The sequence below is a fragment of the Thamnophis sirtalis genome, unplaced genomic scaffold (genome assembly GCF_051295495.1).
Source record: "Thamnophis sirtalis isolate CommonGarterSnake01/CBP01778 unplaced genomic scaffold, rThaSir2_p1.2 scaffold_2, whole genome shotgun sequence".
Lineage (NCBI taxonomy): Eukaryota > Metazoa > Chordata > Lepidosauria > Squamata > Natricidae > Thamnophis > Thamnophis sirtalis.
Genome location: NW_028261382.1, coordinates 129,506,794 through 129,527,369, shown reverse-complemented (window position 1 = coordinate 129,527,369; position 20,576 = coordinate 129,506,794).

Below are 20,576 nucleotides of genomic sequence, written 5' to 3'. Positions count from 1 at the left end.
AAAAAACATGGTAATCAGAGGGCATTTCTGCCTCTACAAAGAGCCAATAAACAGCTAAGTTAGTCTGTTATAAAATAAGACACAACATACAAAATGGATAGGGAAAGGGGGAACATACATTAAAACCCTAGCAGAAAAACAGGTCTGAAATTCATACTTGCAATGAGATAAGTAAAAAAGTGATGCTGTCCAATGAAGCTCTTCCAAAATGCCTAAGTGTTTTGGCAAGAGTTTATCTAAATAATGTGTATGAACTCTAAAAAAAATTTAAAAATATGATGCAGTCTGTAGTCAATGCATTCCTAAAAGACATGGGAAAGGAGAATTGGTAGTTGTAAGATGAGGGGAATTAGTTTTTATTGAAACTACTATTATAGCTTCTTTCCCAGTTAGCGAGACAAGCTGCGTAGTAAAATGCTTGCCTCTTTAGCATTATAAAAAAGCTGAGATGAAATGTTCAAAGCAAATCATTAATCCAAAATTGTTCTTATTTATTTGGACCAAATTGAAACAAGACAAACAAAAGAGAAACTATAAACACACTAAGTGAGCAGAAGGGGATCAGTCAAGCTCAACGTATTCTTGAAAGCAAAACCCTCCAAGGTTATCAGAATGTGTGAAACTAAACTTCATGGTTCATGCATTACAAGTGAAAGTTTCTTCCTACCAGTTATCCATGACCATCAAGAGAGATTTAAAATTTCAAAACATGTTGGGCTTCAGTACATATTCTAACATAATGAACTTGAATAAACATTTTCTATATCAAATTTCATTTAGTCTTCTGCAGCCAAGCCAATGGTGAGATTCAAATAATTTAACAACCAGTTCTCTGCCCTAATGATTTCTTCCAACAACCAATTCGCCAAACTTCGCAGAAAGTTAACAACCGGTTCTCCCAAAGTGGTGCAAACTGGCTGAATCCCACCATTGAGCCAAGTCGAACTTATTGAAATCTGATGGTATACATTCATCACCCTGGGGAGTTTATTCCCTCTCTCTCAAAGGAAAAAATATTAAACAGTATTATGTATTAATTTCAAATATGTCCATCTACAAAACATAAACACAGATGTAAGCAGTGCAAGCAGGTATCCAATTGAAAGATCACCAACAGATATATCTCTAGAAATTCCTTGAACACAGAACACCTACCATCTTCATTGCTAAAAATAATGTAATAGGTTTGAACAGCCTTAGTTAGCTAATTTAGGTCATCTAGCTGATGTAACCTGCCACTATAGAAATTTTACAGTTAGAAAAGTTAGATTTTTATAAATAACTCTCCATAACAACCTGGATAGAGAGACAACTTAATCTAAGGAAATTCAGTGAAAGAAATATTTTCATTCTTTTCTTCCCATTTCTGTCATCTCTGATGTCTCCATCTAGAAATCCTTTCTGAAGCATCAGTGGCTCCTTCCTGAGCAATATGACACAGAGTGTGGGAACATGGCAAGAACAAACATAGATTAACTAAAATAGTTTACCTTAGAATAAAACCTCAATAATGTGAATAATGTATTCTGTTCAAATAGCCGTGCCATTAATTAGCTAGCTGATACCTTAAAGTGCTGTCAACTGCTTGTAGAATGGCTGAAAAAAACATAAAAAAATCATGCCAAGAATGTATTCTGTTTAATGTATTTTAGGGGCTAAACCAAATTTGGGGAACCTAATTTATTTAGGCTTACACATACTATATTGGATTTATATAGCTTTATAAAGTTTATATTGATTAATTCTGTAAACTTGAAACACCATCTTGACAACTAGGGTTTAAAATGGCAATAGAACACTTCAGTATATGTGAATATTGTTAGGAATATAATTTAACGGTTGGGCTGGCAATGTATAAATCATGTAACAATGCTATACCTTTAAATCATACTGTAAAATGTGATTGGTTGCTGTTTCCCTCAATCGGTCATAAGAGAGAGGCAGAATAACTGTTAGCTCTCTGTTTGTTAGATGCTGGACTGATCTGATCTGAGTTTTTTGGAAGCTGGCTGTTAGAAAGTGCCGTGAGCTATTGTAAGTTTTGCAACTGCTAGCAAACTTTGAGTACCGGACTGTTTGTATGATTATGGACTATGTTATTTGGATTATCCCTTAACTGAAAGACATTGACGACTGACTGTCTTATCCGTGTATGACTTGGACTGTTTGATGGACTCTGATACCTCTATTTCCACGAAAGTAAAAGCCTATTTAAACTGCAGTGTCTCTGTATGCTGATTTGTGTGTTCTCCAACACAACTCTCACAATGCTTCCCCAACGGGGAGCTTACTTAACACTAGTTATGGGCCCAGAGTGTACCAGACGTAGCTAAAGAAGAGTTGTGTTGATATGCAATACCGCATACAGACAGCTGTTTTGTTAGTGATTGTTACTATCCTGGAGAAGATGGCGAGCGACCCATCAACAAGCCTATCAATGATAACCCGGTTGGATGGAACAAACTATATTTCCTAGTCTAAACTTGAAACACCATCTTGACAACTGCGGTTTAAAATGGCAATAGAACACTTCAGTATATGTGAATATAATTTATTGTAAAAAAAAAAGCTTATTTGATCTGTTCTATGCTAGAACTTTGCTTTCCCTCCCAAGATTGCCAATTGGCAGTTGACTGAAAAGGCAAATAGAACACAAAGTCTAATTTATAGACTTAATTAAGAGTTTGAGGAACTCCCAGCACTTGGAAAAGGAACAACTGATATAGCTCTCTACAATCTAATTAGAGTTCTCTGAAAGACATGAAAAAGATGAACAGATTAGACTGACATTTAAAGTTCATAGCTGAAATATATTTATACAGAGGTTCAGATATGTAAGACTTAAAGGCAGTTCTCAAATAGAGGAGGCAAATGTAATAATTTAGCAAGGAAAAGGTTTGTTCCTAAGACTATAGATCTGTTTGGTGGTATCTAATATATTTGAAATTATGCTCCCCTCATTCTGAATGCCCATGCAGATTTGTGGATTGTAGTTTAATGTGCTAAGAAGTGTCCATTTGTTTCAGATGATGTGTGTATACCCACAAATTTATATATAACTGACCTCCCAAGATTTTGAGTAGTTTGCAACAAAATGATTTAAAATATAATAAGCCAAGCAATCCAAAAACATAAATCAATTCTAATAAAAATGCTAGTCCTGGTCACCATAAAATCTGATATAAATAATGCAAAAATCTAAGGGTACACAAAATGAAACTCCAGACATCTGTTTAAATAAAATACTCTTATCAGCTCCTCCAGAAATTAATAAAGAAGATGACAGAGATTCCTCCAGTTGCAAGGTGATCCAAGGTATACAGTCCATCATTAAGGTTTGACTTCAGTCCCTTGAATTCTAATAGGCCAGTAGCTTAACTATTCTCATGTGTTTTTAACAAAGATTTTTTTTGAAGCAGTTGAGGAATACAGGTAAAATTTCATGTACAAAATTATTTTTAGGTATGAGGTGACTGAGGGAAATGTGCAAACAATATGTATTTCTGATTCTGTAACATAATTTGGGAAATGAACTCTCTTCTCTCTGAGAGAACTCTGCTTGCATTATTTATTAAGTTTGGTCTAGTCAGTCAGAAGTTTAGACTGGATTTGGCATTTTTATTTGCCATTATTATTATTATACAATTGTATCACAGCAGCCAGTTGTTTCGCCGGATTTGGCATTGGTTACTAGTCGGGCCCCACCCAGGGATCTAGGATGTCATAACGTATTTTCGTAATATGCGTGCAGATCCAAGCAGTGCAGCTTTTTGCATTTGACTGTTGGTGATTTTGTCAATTTTTAACTGTTTTAAATGTAATTCCAGTGCTTTTGGAATAGCACCCAGTGTGCCAATTACCACTGGAATTACCACTGCTGGTTTGTGCCATAGTCGTTGAATTTCGATTTTTAAGTCCTGGTATTTTGCGATTTTTTCATGTTCCTTCTTGGTGACCCTGCTATCACCTGGTATTGCGATGTCTATGATTGTGACCTTATTTTTCTCAACCAGTGTGATGTCTGGTGTATTATGTGCCAGTATTTTGTCTGTTTGTATACGGAAATCTCACAAGATCTTGACCATCTGATTTTCGGTGACTTTTTCAGGCTGATGTTCCCACCAGTTTGTTGCTGTTTTAATATTATAATTTTTGCACAAATTCCAATGGATCATTTGTGCTACTGAATTGTGCCGCAATTTATAATCATTCTGTGCGATTTTTTTACAGCAGCTGAGTATGTGATCAACAGTTTCATCAGCTTCTTTGCAAAGTCTGCATTTGGCATTATCAGAGGATTTTTCGATTTTGGCCTTAATGGCATTGGTGCGGATAGCTTGTTCTTGCGCAGCCAGGATTAGTGACTCTGTTTCTTTAATGTACCTGCTGTTAACCATAACCAAGTTTTTTCACTGTCCACTTTATCTTTTATTTTTTCCAGAAATTGACCATGCAATGCTTTGTTCTGCCAACTCTCCATTCTTGATTTTATCACATCTTTTCTATATTCTTGTTGTTGTTGTTGTTGTTGTTGTTGTTGTTGTTATGGTTGGTTGCACAGTCTTCTAGATATTTAAATTGGATTTGGCATTTTTATCCAGCTATCAAATTCTTCGGAAGGACCTGGGATAAGCTGATGTTGTTGTTTGATGGTGCTAGGATGAAATCTGTTCCAAGTAAACTTGCCTTTCACAATTGACTGATGGTGATTTTTGTCAATGCTAATAGTATTCAAGTGGTGCTCCAGTTGTTTGGTGCCTATCACTATTAGTTATATATTTGCTTTCTTTTGCCATTCTATTTCTATTTTCAGATCTTTGTATTTTGTGCTTTTCTCCAGTTCTTTCTTTTCTCTTCTACTCTCCAAGTACTGTCACATCGACTATTCAGAATTTTTCATCTTTCTTATCAACAGTTGTTATGGCTGAGTTGTTTTGAATTGACTGAAAAAAATCAATTTCCCTCATTGCATTTTAAAATTTTAAATATTTGTCTGTTATTCTGTGGCATTTTCAAAAATGTATTGGCCAGGGAAGAACCACTAAAGGCCAGAGAAGTCATTTCAAAGCTGGAGAAGGCCACAGACAGCAGTAAAGTAACAAGAACAATAATATAATTCTTCCCACACAGGAATTCTTTTTCCAACAAAAAAAATATGTAAGACTATTTTTCTGATATGAAATAGTGCATTACCAATAAAGCTTTTAATGATTGCTACTAAAATTCTTCCATATCTTAGAAAAAATTGTTCAGTTTGTTTTATGTTATAGTCACTATGAACAATTCTATTGGATGAACAAAGGTTCATTTTTATGGTAGGATAAAATTGCTGGAAAAGTCCCTTTCTTAGTTATTCAGATTGAAGTATATTTCACCACTATTTTGTATATTTAAGAAACTATGCCTTAGATTAGCAGACCATGAATTCTTCCCTTTTATTGCAGCCAAAAACTGTTATTGATCCTGACCAGACATATATGGCAATAAAAAGAGTATCATGGAGTACCTTGAACCTTAGAAAATTCATTTTATCTGCCAAAATATTCTGCTTTCAGAAATTGGCTAAGTTGTAATTTTATTTCAAAGTAGTGGCATTTGATATTTTTGAGTTTGCCTTTCAGTTTATTACTATGGCCTATGTGTTTTTAGTAATCACAAAGCTATTCTTGATCTAGGTATACAATAGTGTTCCCTTTGAAATTTTACATTCTCTTTTTAAACAAAATTACTGAGAAACTGGTGCCTTTTTATATTTAGTCTTTTTATAGCATGTCGAGTAATTTTGTTCCATGAATCATATTTGCTAAAATACATAAATGACTCAAGAAAGTATTACTAGAGCTATTTCAAAACCTCTGAAAAAATAGAAAATTATTGCACTAATAAGTTAGATTTGACCTAATGGCTACAAATCTTTATCATGAAATCCATTTAGTACTGTCAGTTTGGCTATTTCTGCAGCTTTGCAAAAATATAATTCATATTCTGTCAGTATATAATTAGATGAGATTTATTAATCATAAATATGACCCTTTGCTATTTTTTTCTTTCTAATCGGGCCGCAATTAAATTAGTTAGCATGACATCTTTAAATTAAGCAGCTCTTATCTGTTGTTACAGTAATATCCTCTTCCTAAACGGGATGATAAGAATCATGTAATTCAGGAAGAAATGGTGAATATACATATTGCTATTATGCTATTACTGCAAAAGTATAGCTTGAAAGTAAATGTGATGGAATGTGCATTGGCACAAACTGTGGATAAGAATTTTGGTGACACAGACCTTTCATAGAAAAAGGTCCGGATTGGGAGACTGGGTAGTCCAAAGATGGATGGGGATGTAGGGGAACAGATTCACAGTAGGCACATCTGAGGATATATCTAGTAGGTTTGAAGGTTCTAGCTGTAGTTTGGCAAGATTCTGTCCAATAAGTGTAAGCAAATAAAGGATTGGATTCAGGTGGACTGCCCAGTATCCTATCTGAACTTGGGCCTGACAGCAAAAGAGTAAATATGCAGGATGTTCTTCTTCTTTAATAATGTCTTAATTAATATACGAACAGATTTAGTCTGTTGTTAGTTACAAGTAACAAAAAAAGGTTGCATTGATCAGTATCTGAAGGGGAGATTTTCTGGACCATAGTGTTCAGTTAGATGAAACTGAATCATTAAAATAATTTCTATAATTCGTGTAAGAACCTTTAATTTCCTGGTATTGAAATATTTAAAGCTAAGAAAAGTGATGCTGCTAGTGACATTAGTATTAGTTAAAGGAGTCATGTTTCAAGTCAAAAACTTGATCCCGCCAAAAGATACTTTATAGGAAGTGAGATGTAGCAAAGAAAGAATGAAAGTACTTCTCTTCTTTTTCTTGCCTCAACAAATATCCACCTCTAATCCTGAATATTTAAATTGTTGGGAATGCTTCCACTAGGACTAACAACAGCTAACCCTGAAATGCATATAGAAACTGATGAAGCTGTTCAGAATAAAGCAAAGGAAAAAAGGTTACTTTTTTATTCTTTTCTGGCAGAAATAGACAATGTTTGAAGGGTTGGGCACCAGATTGCTGTGTCTCAACCTTCAAAGATCTAAAGATGACTATCTGGTAATGTGATGATGTCATAGAATGACAAAATTAATACTGGGTCAGAGCTGTTTCCATATGCTTTGTGAAAATGGCTTTCATCCCTACTCATAAAGCTATAAACCCATAATATAACCCTAAATCTTTTGACCCTCAAAATTTCAGGGTCAAAGTGGTGCACTGCAATTTGGGGCAGTTTAGGTTTGATAATGGAAATGGCTTGCACACAGCAGCTTCCTACTCCCATTTCTACCTTAATTTTCAAAAGCAATGAACTGGTGCCACTTCTACTGATAGTTTGGCATTTTGTAGTCAAATTTTCTTGGTGCAATCTCATGAAATTGCAGCTCAAGGAGGTATGTGCAATTTTCTACTCCTGCTCTGTGATTTCTGAAGTTGGTCAGTGAATATTTTACCTAACCAGAAACATTCATTCCATGCAAGTGATTTCCTATATTATGCACTTAGGGAAGGCACACTTTTTATATAACTAATGTTGCTTACACACAATATAGTTGTTCACATATTTTAGAATTATTAAAAAATGATTTTATGCAAACCAAATGTTAAAATGTGATACAACTTGATTTTATCATTATAGGATCTTAGGAAGATGGTTTAATACAAATTATAACATCAATGGGGTATTGATATTGCACAGGTAATTTGATATAGATTTATTATTGAAATCTTGTTTCCTATTCCTAATTATATGACTTTAGTAGAAGCAAGAAGGTTGATCCTTGTTATGCAGCCTCAATATGATATTCCCTGATGTTGGCCAGATCCTAAAGCTGCATTTACCTGTAAATTTTGTTCCCCTACCCCAGGAGTTTCCAAACTTGGCTTTTCCTAGCTCATGCCATTTTGGTCCTTGCTGTTATTTTTTGCATGTATCATTTTCTAGGTTCTCAGCATTTTCCAATTTCTCAATTTTACCTGTCATCTTAAAATTTTGACTTATGTCTTATTTGTACGTAAATTAGCTGCCAATAGCTTAGTGCTATAGTGCTGTAGACAACATACATATAACCTGAATTTATGCATGCCAGCAAAATTGTGAGGACCATTTTAAAAAGCACTTAATAAAGTATGTTGACATGAGCAAAAGGCCACTTTTCAAAACATTAAAGCAGCAACAATTTTAATCTACTTCAAATAAACATGATGACTCTGCATGATGTCTAGAAATACTGACATTGGCACATCAAGATATGGAAACAATACATTAGATTTATAGGTGTGAAGGTTGTTAGATGTTGAAGCATTGTTTCAGTTTCATATCATTTTTGGTAATCTAGTAAATTAATTCAATACCTTCAAACATTTTATTCTTTATATATGGCCCATTTAAAGTGCACTGTCTATTCCTTACAATGATTAATAGCAGTGGATAAAATGGGTTAAACATTATTCTTGGTCTTCTCCTTCATCTTTATTCATTAAAGGGATACTTCTTTGCACAAAGATTTATACAGACTGTCAGTATTTATAACCATAAGTATTCAAAAAAATTTGTGGATCATTAAATTTTAAAAATGGAAATAATTATACCAAAAGTAAGCATTCATGGTAGTCAAGTTATCTTTTCTTTATGAAAATTGTCAAGATATTTTAAGTATACATGCAACTATTACATCTTGTCACATATTAAATATAATGCATATACAACTTCAAGTTGTTCTAAATTATTTGAATCCTTTGCCTGTCATCACTATAGTACTTTATATATTAATTAGCAAAAGAGTTTGATTATATGCTTCACTTTACTGAAACAATATTTAATGAATTAATGAAAATTTAATGAATGATAAATGTTCATTGTTGCCAATAGATGTTCTATTGGCAACTGTTAAGACAGAAACTATCCCAATACCTATTTTAAGTATGTCTTCTTAAATTTTAATTTTTTATATTATAATTGATCAAAATCAAAATTTCAATTAGTTTCAACTTCCCATATTATATGAATACAGCCATTCCAAAAGCTGGAATTGTGATCATTCTAATTTACCAGTAATGAGAGAGCTTATAATCCTTTGTCCTCTAAGAAGCTGAGATATGGAAGCCAACCATGAACTTTGGCTTCAATTTCTGATTGCTTAGAGGGACACAAGATGCCAGGTTTTGTCACTAAGCTTTTTAAGCCTGTTACATTCTGGACAGGAAGTGCAAAGTAAGTTCAACTGGAAAGTACTCATATATGGATATATAAGCAGTAAGGCAAAATTTCAAAAATTTTGGTTTTCTTTTTCACACAGTCCTAATCCATACATTAGTCTGAGACTTATATATAAGGATTTATGAATGCAGATTTCTTAAAAACTCCTTGGAAGAATTATCAATTCTAATTGCCAGTTTTTCTAGCCATCTGGTATGTTGTTTTTCCATGTCACTATCATATATGGTTTCATAATAGGATATGGGGTATTTTTTCACAGTGAATAATGATGGAATAGACCAGAAACAAATTGAAAATAATATTACACATATTACAATATTACACATTACACACATTACAATATTACACATTGGCAGAAAAACAAAATGAAAAAGAGATATTCAAAATGAAAGTTTTTCAGAAGTAAAAGGAAGGAATATAACGTTGGCTTATTTGATCAGAATTAAAGTAAGGCATGTTCTTATGAAAATTTTGACAACACTTTAAGGACTTGCTGACACCAGGATTGAAAAGTTAAAGTCTTATAGATTTGTGTATAGATAAATGATGAGTTATGAGAAAAATATATCTTGTTTTGTATCTTTATAATGTAGGGAATAACAGGCTACTATACCTGTTAGGACTAAAAATTACTTCATTATATTTCTTTTTTTTATTTCATTCTTTCCTTTTAAAAAATTTTCTTTACTTTTTCTTTCTTTATACCTTTTAATTCCTATTTTTATTTTCCCTTTTCTCTCAAAGTTTAGTTTGTGTTACTTTTTATTAGTGCAATTAAAATCTTCAGATAGATAGACAGCAAACAGATTGGGGGGGACCATTTTTTTGCTACTGTCTCTCTTTTTCCATCTCTCTATTTGTATGTAATCTGTTATACATAATAAGGATTTACTTTAATTCTGAAAACTTGGTTTCTTGGTGCCCTGAATCAAATAAACAACTCATATATGAGCAAATATTTTATAATACATTATTAATAATGAAAAAATGCAGTGTACTGCAAAACATTAGATAAGGTCAATGCTTAAATTATAATAAAAAATAAGTTAAATTTCCATATATGTTCAGTTTGGTAGCTAAGAAGTAATAGCATTTCTTTATGCAAATATTACTGTGACTTGAAGAAACAAGAATTTGATTGGGAACATCAGATGCATTAGTTGTTTTCCTTGCTTTTAAAATCTTTTTAATGAGATTTAGCAAAATGTGCCATAGCTATAATAAATATTGTTTCTATTTATTTGTACTTAAGTACTGATGTGGATTATACTTTTTGGTTGGATAAGTGCATCAAATAAAGGGGTGATAAAGGCCTATAAAAGAGGAGGAATATATTATTTGTCATTAGCTGGGGGGGAAAATTCAGAGGTGGTAAGCTGTTTCCTTATTGTTTCCGCTTTTGGGAATTTCTACCAGTCTTTTTTTTTTTAAAGTAGGGAGATGAAATATATCCAATAGGGCTGCCATATCTGGCTGCAAATATGTGGACAGCTGACAGATTGACGCAAAGCAATTCATTGATGAGATCCAGTCAGGAATAGTCTGGAATTATGCTTAATTTCTAAGGGTCTGAACCTTTAAACCTGAACCCTACTTAAAATGATCAGTTTATTGATTGGCTGATTATAATTTTAAAAATGTATTGATAAAGTTGCATTCTTATTTCACTAGTCAAACATAGGATACCATAATAGAATATAATACTGAAATATCTTAACTCATTACTGTGGTGGCATTCTTTTCTTTTGTGGATAATATGATGAAGTCAAAGGATTTATAGATAATCCTCTCATCGCTAGGCAATACAAAGCAGCTGATTCTAATTGTAAATTTGGAGTGCTGAAGTGAGACAACTTTATTTTCAGGATCCTGAATTGAGCCTAGATATTTTCATCCTGGATGTATAATATAATTGAACAGTAAGGTGCTAACAAGACTTACACTTTAAAATGTTGTAAATTCCCCATTTCCTCTGGCTACATTTGTATGTCTAGGTGACAATTAAGTCAGTAATTATAACAAGCTTCTTTCCTTTAACACTCCAGTAGATTGCCTTAGTTGCTGAGAAAGTAACTTCTAATTTTTACAATTCCAGAATAAGTCTGAGAAAGTATGAAATACATTATTTGATATTTTATATGATACACTATCTTTAATCCTAATCCTAATAATGCTATGTTGGGAATATTGTAGCAATTCTTTAGGATTAAAGAATTCAACCATTCTTTAATCCTAATCCTAATAAGGCTGTATTGGGAATATTGTGGCAAGATGGTTGGCAACCAAATTAAATAAGTAAAATAAATACAAATGAACAGGGCAAACCAAGAATGAAATGTCTAAATAGAGAGAATAGCTCTGTGTATGGATATATTAACAGTTTTAAACACCGACTGTTTTTCCTAAATAATTTAATCCCAGTTTCAGAAGGAACCTTCCCTAATTTTCTAGGGAGTGAAAGGAGAGGAAGAGAGAAAAACTTTTAGACTTTAAAGATTTTGTTAAAATAACCTTACAATAAAGAAAGAGCTAGCATTTATTGCTATTTCTTGCCTGGAGTAACTTGAGGGACTCAAGTTTTCTATGTGTCAGCCCTTCCAACCAATATTATCTTTGTAAGATGTCCAGTATCACTGACAGTGAGTTGGATGGCCAGAAAAATGTTCTTAAATTTATAAATAAGTTGGTTATTTGATTAGCTTTTTATATATATTTGATTATTTATTAATGTTTACAATCAACAGGTCTTAAACATCAATTGCACTAATCCATATATTAAATATAACCAAACCTGCTTTTCTCCTGAGACCAGCTAGGTCTACTAGCTGCTGCCTCTTTCTGTGGTATATTTAAAATAGATAGATCTTAGTAAATTATGTAGTTGCTAAGAATTACTTCTAACTCATTTACTTAGATCAAATTTGCCTGTGTATCTATATATGTGCGTGCACACACATGAATCAGTAATCGTATCCTCTTTTCTTCGCTACCAGTTCAGTAGTGGGAGCGTGTGTCTGGGAATGAAGGTCCATGATGATATCTGGGTGGGTGGGTAGGCGGAGCCTCACACCGCCACCAATACCAGTTCGCCCAAACCGGTGAGAACCACAGAATACTACCTCTGACATGAATACATATATGTATCCAGAAAGCCAGGATGAAAGTGTAAACAGCAAAAATTAGAATCCTTTCCCAATTTTGTGAACACTTTTTTCTAAAATGCCATAAAAATAATTCTTCATAAATTCATTTTAATTTACATTCCCATCTTTTCTTTTTAATGGAGCAATTAAAGCAAATGTGTTAATTATAGCATCCCTCGGATGATATTGCTATTCTTTGCATGCACAATTTATTCATCTAATCTTGACTAAAAATAGGCAAATTATATTTTATATATATATAGCAAACAAAAAAAATAGTATTAAAACAAAAATGTTTGTGTTTTATAACTTGGAAGATTTCTTTAATTTTTGAAGAAATACCAATAATCAAAAAGCTTCAAAGAGAGCATTATAATCAAAGTATTTTCTTTGAAATTAATATGTCCACCTTCTTTGGTCTGGCAAGGTTTTGTTATTGGGCAAATTAATCTGCATTGGAAGGAAGACAAGATTATTTGACAGAATATCCTATAATCCCTGCCTCATTTGGCCACATGTTCAAAAGCAAAATTCAGATAGAGCCAGTTTGACTTGATTAAAATTTTCTATTTTTATTGTAAACAATTGCATAAAAGAGTTCATACACAATTTCTCTCAAACCCTTAGCATTCTATAAGGATCTCCAGAAAGTGACTTTTAGCCAAGATGTTTTCTGGATTCCCCATAAAATTCAATTTATGTTATAAGCGTAAAGGAGGAGGACAACTCACAGAAGTTTCAGGAAAAGAGAAGTTACTAAACATTTGTAATGACTGCTCACTTTCCTTAAATGTTGCAACCCAGTATCTGGTGGAAATTAAGAGTGCATCAGCCAATTACAGAGATAAGCATTTGATAGAACAAGCAAAGCCGTGGTGAGTTTCAAAATTTTTTAGAACCTATTCTGTAGATGTGGCCTGTTTCATGGGAGTGGCTTGGCGGCCATGTGACCTAGTGGGAGTGCTTTGCGGCCATGTGATTGAGTGGGAGTGGCTTGGCAGTCATGTGACTGGGTAGGAGTGGCTTGATGATCATGTGACCGAGTGGGAGTGGCCAAGTCGATGTCACTGAATTCTTTGCCCTTTTGTAGAATGATCTACAAAAAGAATACATGCCGGTCTTCTACATCACTGACCACATTTGCGCCAATGAATGGTCTGCACAAAGAAGAGATACAGAAATGAACTCTTCAATTTGCATGTACTGCATTAGGATGAAACAAGCACACAAAACAATAAAACTTGCTCCAATGAATGGCCTACACAAAAAGACACAGAAAGGAAGACTTTAATTGCATGCACTACCACATTAAGGATGAAACCAGCACACAAAGCAATGAAACAGCTACTTACATAGGAAAGATGACTGTCCTAGTGGTCATACTCTGTTGCCTCTTCATCCTGTTAAATAATACTAACTGCAGAAGAAATAAAACAATACTGTACTCAATTGTGGTTGTAAGCTGAGGACTACACTACAGGTAACAGAAGGGACCTCTGTTTTCACCCAACAATGTACAGTCTTTTCAGGAAGGATACTCCCCAACAAACAGGAAAGATATAGTTTTTCATCTAAGCAGTTAGATCAAGAATGAATGTCATAGGTAGAATCACAGAGCAATACAGATTTATTTTTCTGAAATTTATTCCTCAGTTCAAAAAACAGGAACATGAATTAGGTTCAATACTTAGGTCAGACCAAGTAGCTATTCAAGAGTTGGTGGTGTCATGGTTAGAAGCAATGGTAAAGCAAGATATGGATTTAAAATAGAAATATTTTGTTGGGTATTTCAAAGGGAATACAACACATATTTAATTTTACACATGTTAACAGCTGCTGGAATTATGTTTGCACAACAGTGGAAAAACAAAGATATGAAAATGAATAAATATTAGAAGGTGCAGGAATGAATAAATTGACAATTAAAATCAAGAAGGCTTCGAATACTTTTTCACATGGGATTTGTTTTATCAATTGCTAATTAACAAAAACAGAAATTAGAAATCTAAAAGTATGAAAGAAAACACCAATTACATAAGGAAAGGTCACTAAAATGTATAAGGAAATATTATTAGTACTTGATCATTATTAATGTGTAGATAACTGCGGGACATTACACACACACAAACTAACCTTGCAAAGGCCTCACAAGGTCCCCGAACTTGCCTAGGATGCTGGCCGTGCCACATAACCTCCCCCCCCCGCCGTCCCCATGCTTACTGCCATTTCACACATCCTAGCCAAGTGGGTTGGCCAAGCATAGTGCTGACGTGTGGCGCGAGTGAGCAAGCGGCAACCGGGCAGGTGGGGGGGAGCGAAAGGGGAATGAGCATTCCGGTATGGTGCCACCGGACGAATGGGTCCGCAAAGGCATGGTAAATTTGACCATCCGGTACGCACTGACTGGACAGGACTGGCAGAAACCCATCCCTGAAGCAAAGTCATTTTCCCAATATTTCCATATAATACTGGTTGCCATTGAAAGTTAAGATAGGTACAGTAAAAACCAGCTCCATGTCCAGTTTAGTAATTACTTGCTTTTCAGCTAATTCAGTACCATTGATTCTAATGCCCTTACCATTGGGTATCTAAATCTTAATGCTGCAATCTAACTAGGTTAGTTAAAAGCTAATGCTGTAATCTAACTTGACTGGACCATTAAATCTCAAAGAAAAATGGCAGGGTGACTGTGGCATAAGTCTTTTAGTGACTATAAATAACAACAATTTACAAGAAATTGATTTCTTATTTTCCTTTAAAATTGAATCTGGCTGCAGTTTTTCAGCTGAGTTGGCATTCCTGCTTAAAGCATTGCTTTCAAAGACATCTTTAAAGGAAATTAATGCTTTTAGTTCTGGATTCTCTTCTTTTTGAGGACTCAGCACAAGTAATGCTGAACTGATGGTATCTTATCTACCTTAAAGAGTTGAAATCTGGCACTCAATGAAGGCTTTCTTAATCTTTTGGTAATTGAAAGGAGAGCAAGAAGGGTTTCAGCATTATTGATATTGAAATCTCTGTATGTATCAAACCCGTCTCTATACTTCTGCTTGTTTCAAATATGAATATTATTTTTGGACTAAAATTTCCTAAACCAAGTCAACCAAGTACACCCTTTTTATTGAACATGTTTCATAAGCTGACGTGAGTAGCCAGAGACATTTTCTACCTCCTGGTTCTTCTGACTGGTTGTAAAGACCAATTCAGTAATATTTTAAAGAGAAGAAAAAGAGATGGAGATAATTTTTTTAAAAAGGGATCCTCATATAAGAATATAAAATAAACCTTGAGACTGCACTACAATTCCATCTATCTGAAAGTCCTGCTTTTTTACATTGGCCACCAATGGTCTTTGGGCATGTGTTTATTCCATCATTACAGTGATCACAATAGTTTATAATGTAGAAAATCAGGCTTATCATTCAGCAACAAGCTGCTTCGAGTCAGAAGAAGTAGAAACAGATTTTGCATAGTGGCAATTTGAGAGCGGTCCAAAGTTTAGCTGCCCAGCAAATTCATCCTGTTGCTCAGAGAAGTATTTTCATTTTCTCTGGTTCCATTTTCATCCAGCTATTACGATCACAGGATAGCAACTTGATTTTTAAAATGTTGCATTATTCCTTCTTACAGCAATCAGAGATTTGACTGATATCAATAAAGGCTTTTTAAAGCTGATTTGCAGTGTGGAAGAGGAATATGCAATGTGAGAGAGGAAATGGCTCTCTGTCTTACAATTAGGCTCTAAAATCATATTCATCAATGTCAATAAAGGATAATTTAAACCTTGACTGAAGATTGGTAGAGATTTTTCACAGGATAAAAAATGTTGACTTTTCTTATTCTTTGTAAAACAATTCCTCTCAAAAGAAAAAAAACCCCTCCACGTATTAAACAACTTCCACTGACATTAAGACAACCTGTTTTCAAACTTGTGAAGTGAGGAGGAAAAGAACTTGTCTTTCATCCTTTGCGTTGTGCTATGACACCAATCCCTACAGGTACCAGGGAGTGGATCTTTAGAAGACTACAAGGGATTTAGAGTGCTTGGCAGCTCAGTCAACATGAACAGAGAAGCTTGTATGTTTCACTAATATGGGAATCACACATAGAATTGTGCTAGGGGAATTGTGGTTTACAAAGCTGAAAGAAGAAGGATGGATTTGGACTGACCAAGATGAAGGCATTCCAAGACAGATTGAGCAGCCAAGAGTAAAGTGAAACAAACTGCTGCATGACACTTTTACAAAAGCATCTGCAGCTGTATTTTTCTCCAAGAAGGGAAATTGTGAAGACTTGGTTTGCCGTAATCTGCACTGTGGTTTTTAAATGCACTGCACCTTTAAGGAAACTGATCATAGCAAACATCTACATTTAATAAGGTATTTCTGCAGTAGAATCCTCCCATTAAGTTCAGGAGCTTACTTTCATTTACTGTGTAATACTATCTATAACTCTGCATGGTTCTTATTTTGCTAATGCAAAGAATTAAATACAGGTAGTCTTCGGCTTACAACAGTTCATTTAGTGGCCTATCGAAGTTACAACAGTACTGAAAAAAAAGATTTATGACAGTTTCTCATCCTTATGACCATTGCAGCATCTCCGTGGTTATGTGATCAAAATTCAGACATTTGGCGACTGATTCGTGTTTATAATGGTTGCAGTTTATGAGGATTGCAGTGATCTGAATTCATGCTATCACCTTTTGCGACCTTTTGACAAGCAAAGTCAATAGGGAATCCAGATTCACTTAACAACCATGTCACTAACTTAACAATTCAGTGATTCATTTAACAACCGTGGCAAGAAAGATCATATAAATGGGGTAAAACTCACTTAGCAACTGTTTCATTCAGCAACAGAAATTTGAGGCTAGATTGTGGTCATAAATTGAGGACTACCTATATCTCATGGGAGATATATGGGATATCTCATGAGAAAGGAGAAAATAGTGACTTAGAGTCTGTCCTCCACATATTTATTGGACACTTGTCAGCGGATTTGTTTAGAATGAATTATATGGGAGATTAAGATATGCAACAGAGGAGATGATTTTAATATGCCATCAACACAACCAATTAAGAGTGATATCAAATATCATTTCCTACAATGCTTCTATTTTTATGCCCTAAGAATTATAATTCCTGCTTTCCCCAGCTCTTAAGAAAAAACAAAACATGAATAATGGGAAGACCATTACTAGGAGGAATATATATGTATATATATATATATATAACAGATGTCTCTGAAAGTTCCACTAAAATCCTTTATCAGTATAACTCTTTCTCAATCTCCTGCTTATACAGTTCTTTTCCTAATAAACACTCTATCAGCAGGGTTTAAATTTAGCTTTGGCAATTCTATTTTTTTTCTTCTTTAAGAGATAAGTCCTACTTTTTCCTCCATAGGCAATTTAATAGTAAATCCAGTAGCATCAAGGAAATGAAGGGCCCTATAATTATTTTTCCTCTGGGCAGCAGGTCCTATCATTCAAGTCTTCAGGGTTCAATAGGCTAAGATGCTGGGCTCAGAGAACCTGTGATGATAGAACTGTGAGTACATTTAAGGATAAAAGCAACAAGATACTTAACAGAATAGAGATAAAGTTGCAGTCAGGCTGCTGTTAGAAGCCTGCACAGTTGTCAGATATTAGGCACTGTCTATATTACCAGGCTACATAATATGGAGGAATAACAAGAGTTGAAGAAAATTGTCCCTGATACATCTGAAGTTCAAGTTAAAGAACCCATTAAACAAGGAACCCAAAACTCATACAATAAAGTTACTTATAGGAGAGCAAAAAGAGCTCTTAAGTATTCAGAATATGAAACTTTTGGAATATAACCCCTTTTTGTTTTAATAGGGCTGCCACATTTAGGTTGCAAAAATCCAGCTGACTTTTCTTTACCTCTTTGCATTTTTTGTTGTCTGTCTTTTTACAATCTAGTTCTGATTGCCCTACTTCAAAGGATGCATTTATATTTGTCACAAAATTCCTTTAAACATACAGTATCTGGAAAATGTTTTTAACAACTCAGTATACTGTTTCATAGATTTCTATGGGTTTTTTCTGTTCTTAGAAATTGAGAGCAAGGAAATAGAAAAGGCTTCTCTGCCTGTATTACTGCAAAACTATTAGTTCTTTGGAAATGTAGATTTATTCTCCCAATTACTACTAAACTCAAGACCTTATCTTACATACACCTTATTAAGTAGATGTAGATTAAGCATGGAATATATTTAATTAAATATGGCTATCTTTAATTGAGGATGGATGGAAAGAGAGAGAGAGAGAAGGAAGGAAGGAGGGAGAGGGAGGGAGAGTGGGAGGGAGGAAGGGAAGAAAGAGAGATCTTTTGCCAGTTGAGCCTGCAATACTGATATCATTTTAGGTGTCTTTCATGAGGTGTGTGTATGTGTGTCTGTGTCTGTGTCTGTGTGTGTACACATTTATATGCATTAAAATCACTTTATACAATTTCTATTGCTATTATTGCACTGCTTATTTTTCTTTTTGTTGTTATTTGGCTATTCTCTTTCTTTTTCTAAATAGATTCTGAAGAGAGAATTCATTTTTGGTTTCTAAGTTCTAGTTTGTTTTGGTAACATAGAAATCCTAGCTTCTACATCATTGTGAAGAAACCAGGGAAAGGTTTAGGTGTTTCTGATGGTCAGAAGAGTCAAGCAGAACTATGTTGTTTGCAAATAAGTTCAATATATGAAAAGTGTATTATTTAAGAACAATGAATGCTGAGAATTTGGGAACTGCTTTATAAATCAGTTGAGACATGCAGACTTCCAGAATCTCAAAACAAGATTTTGAGCAAATCGTGGCACATGAGCAGTTGCTCCCTCCCAACTTCCAGTTTGCATTGCCAAAATAACCAGGTTATGCATGTATGATTTTGGTACACTGTATGTTGAGATTTTTAAGAATAAGAATGGAGAAGGAAGAGGTTTGCTTCACAGAGTGCTCTTTCTCCTATTTTTAACAAACTGTAAAATAAAATCATCTCAGGAACTTCTCATGTCATCAGGGGTACATTGGATAACTTTCTAAAGTCTTCCAGAAGGTCAGGAAAATAAGCCGTGACCCGGCCACCTCAAAAATTGTCCACTACTTACATAAAGTGTATTATTATTGGCCCATCTTCTATGAACTCTGTTTTTACAATGATGAGCTTTATGCAATAAATAGAATACAGTATTGCCAACAAATAGTGATTCAATCAAAATATCAACTCTTTTGACCCAATTCCAGGCTCAGGATCTAGTAGCACTTCAGATAAAAATACTGCTTACTGTATAATCCTTTGAAGTATACCTTATGGCAATCTTAGGTTTTTGTAATTTATTATTATTTTATAACTTGTTCTGGTCCTGAATTCTTGCAGTTGAAACATGGCGATTTCTTCCTTTTTTACATCAACATAAGTTCCTTCTTTTTTATCACAACCAAATTGTTATTGTTTTCTCTTCCAAAGGACCTAGTTAGTGATTTCAAAATCTCCAGATTATTTTTCCCTTATTTATTTATTTATTTACTTAGTTTGTCAAGCATGTACAAGATAAAAGATAGTATAAACATGATTATGAATGCAGGAAATTGATACAAATAAGTAGGGACAGTAGGACATGGACAGTAGGCACTTTGGTGCGCTTATGCATGCCCCTTACAGATATCTTAGGAATGGGGTGAGGTCAACAGTAGACAGTCTAAGATTACATTTATGGGGGTTTGGGAAAGAGACCACAGTGTCAGGTAGTGCATTCCAGGCATTGACCACTCTGTTGCTGAAGTTGTATTTTCTGCAATCGAGTTTGGAGCTGTTTACATTATGTAAACATCATGTATTGTTGCGGTGAAAGCTGAAGTACCGTAGTCATTGACAGGTAGGACAGGTGTAACCAATAATTTTGTGTACTAGGCACAGGTTAGATCGAAGGTGGCATAGTTTTATTTCTTTCTCTTTAATTTTGTTTCCTGTTCAGTTCTTCCTGTTCAATTCTTCCTCATCATGGGGGAGGGGGGAAGGAGAGGGCTGAAGGGAACAGTGACAGTGGGTGGGGCAAGAAGACACCCTAATTTCTCAAGCTATAAAGGAGACAGGGGGAGACAATGGGACAATGTACTTTTAGACTTCAACTGTCCCAAATTACTC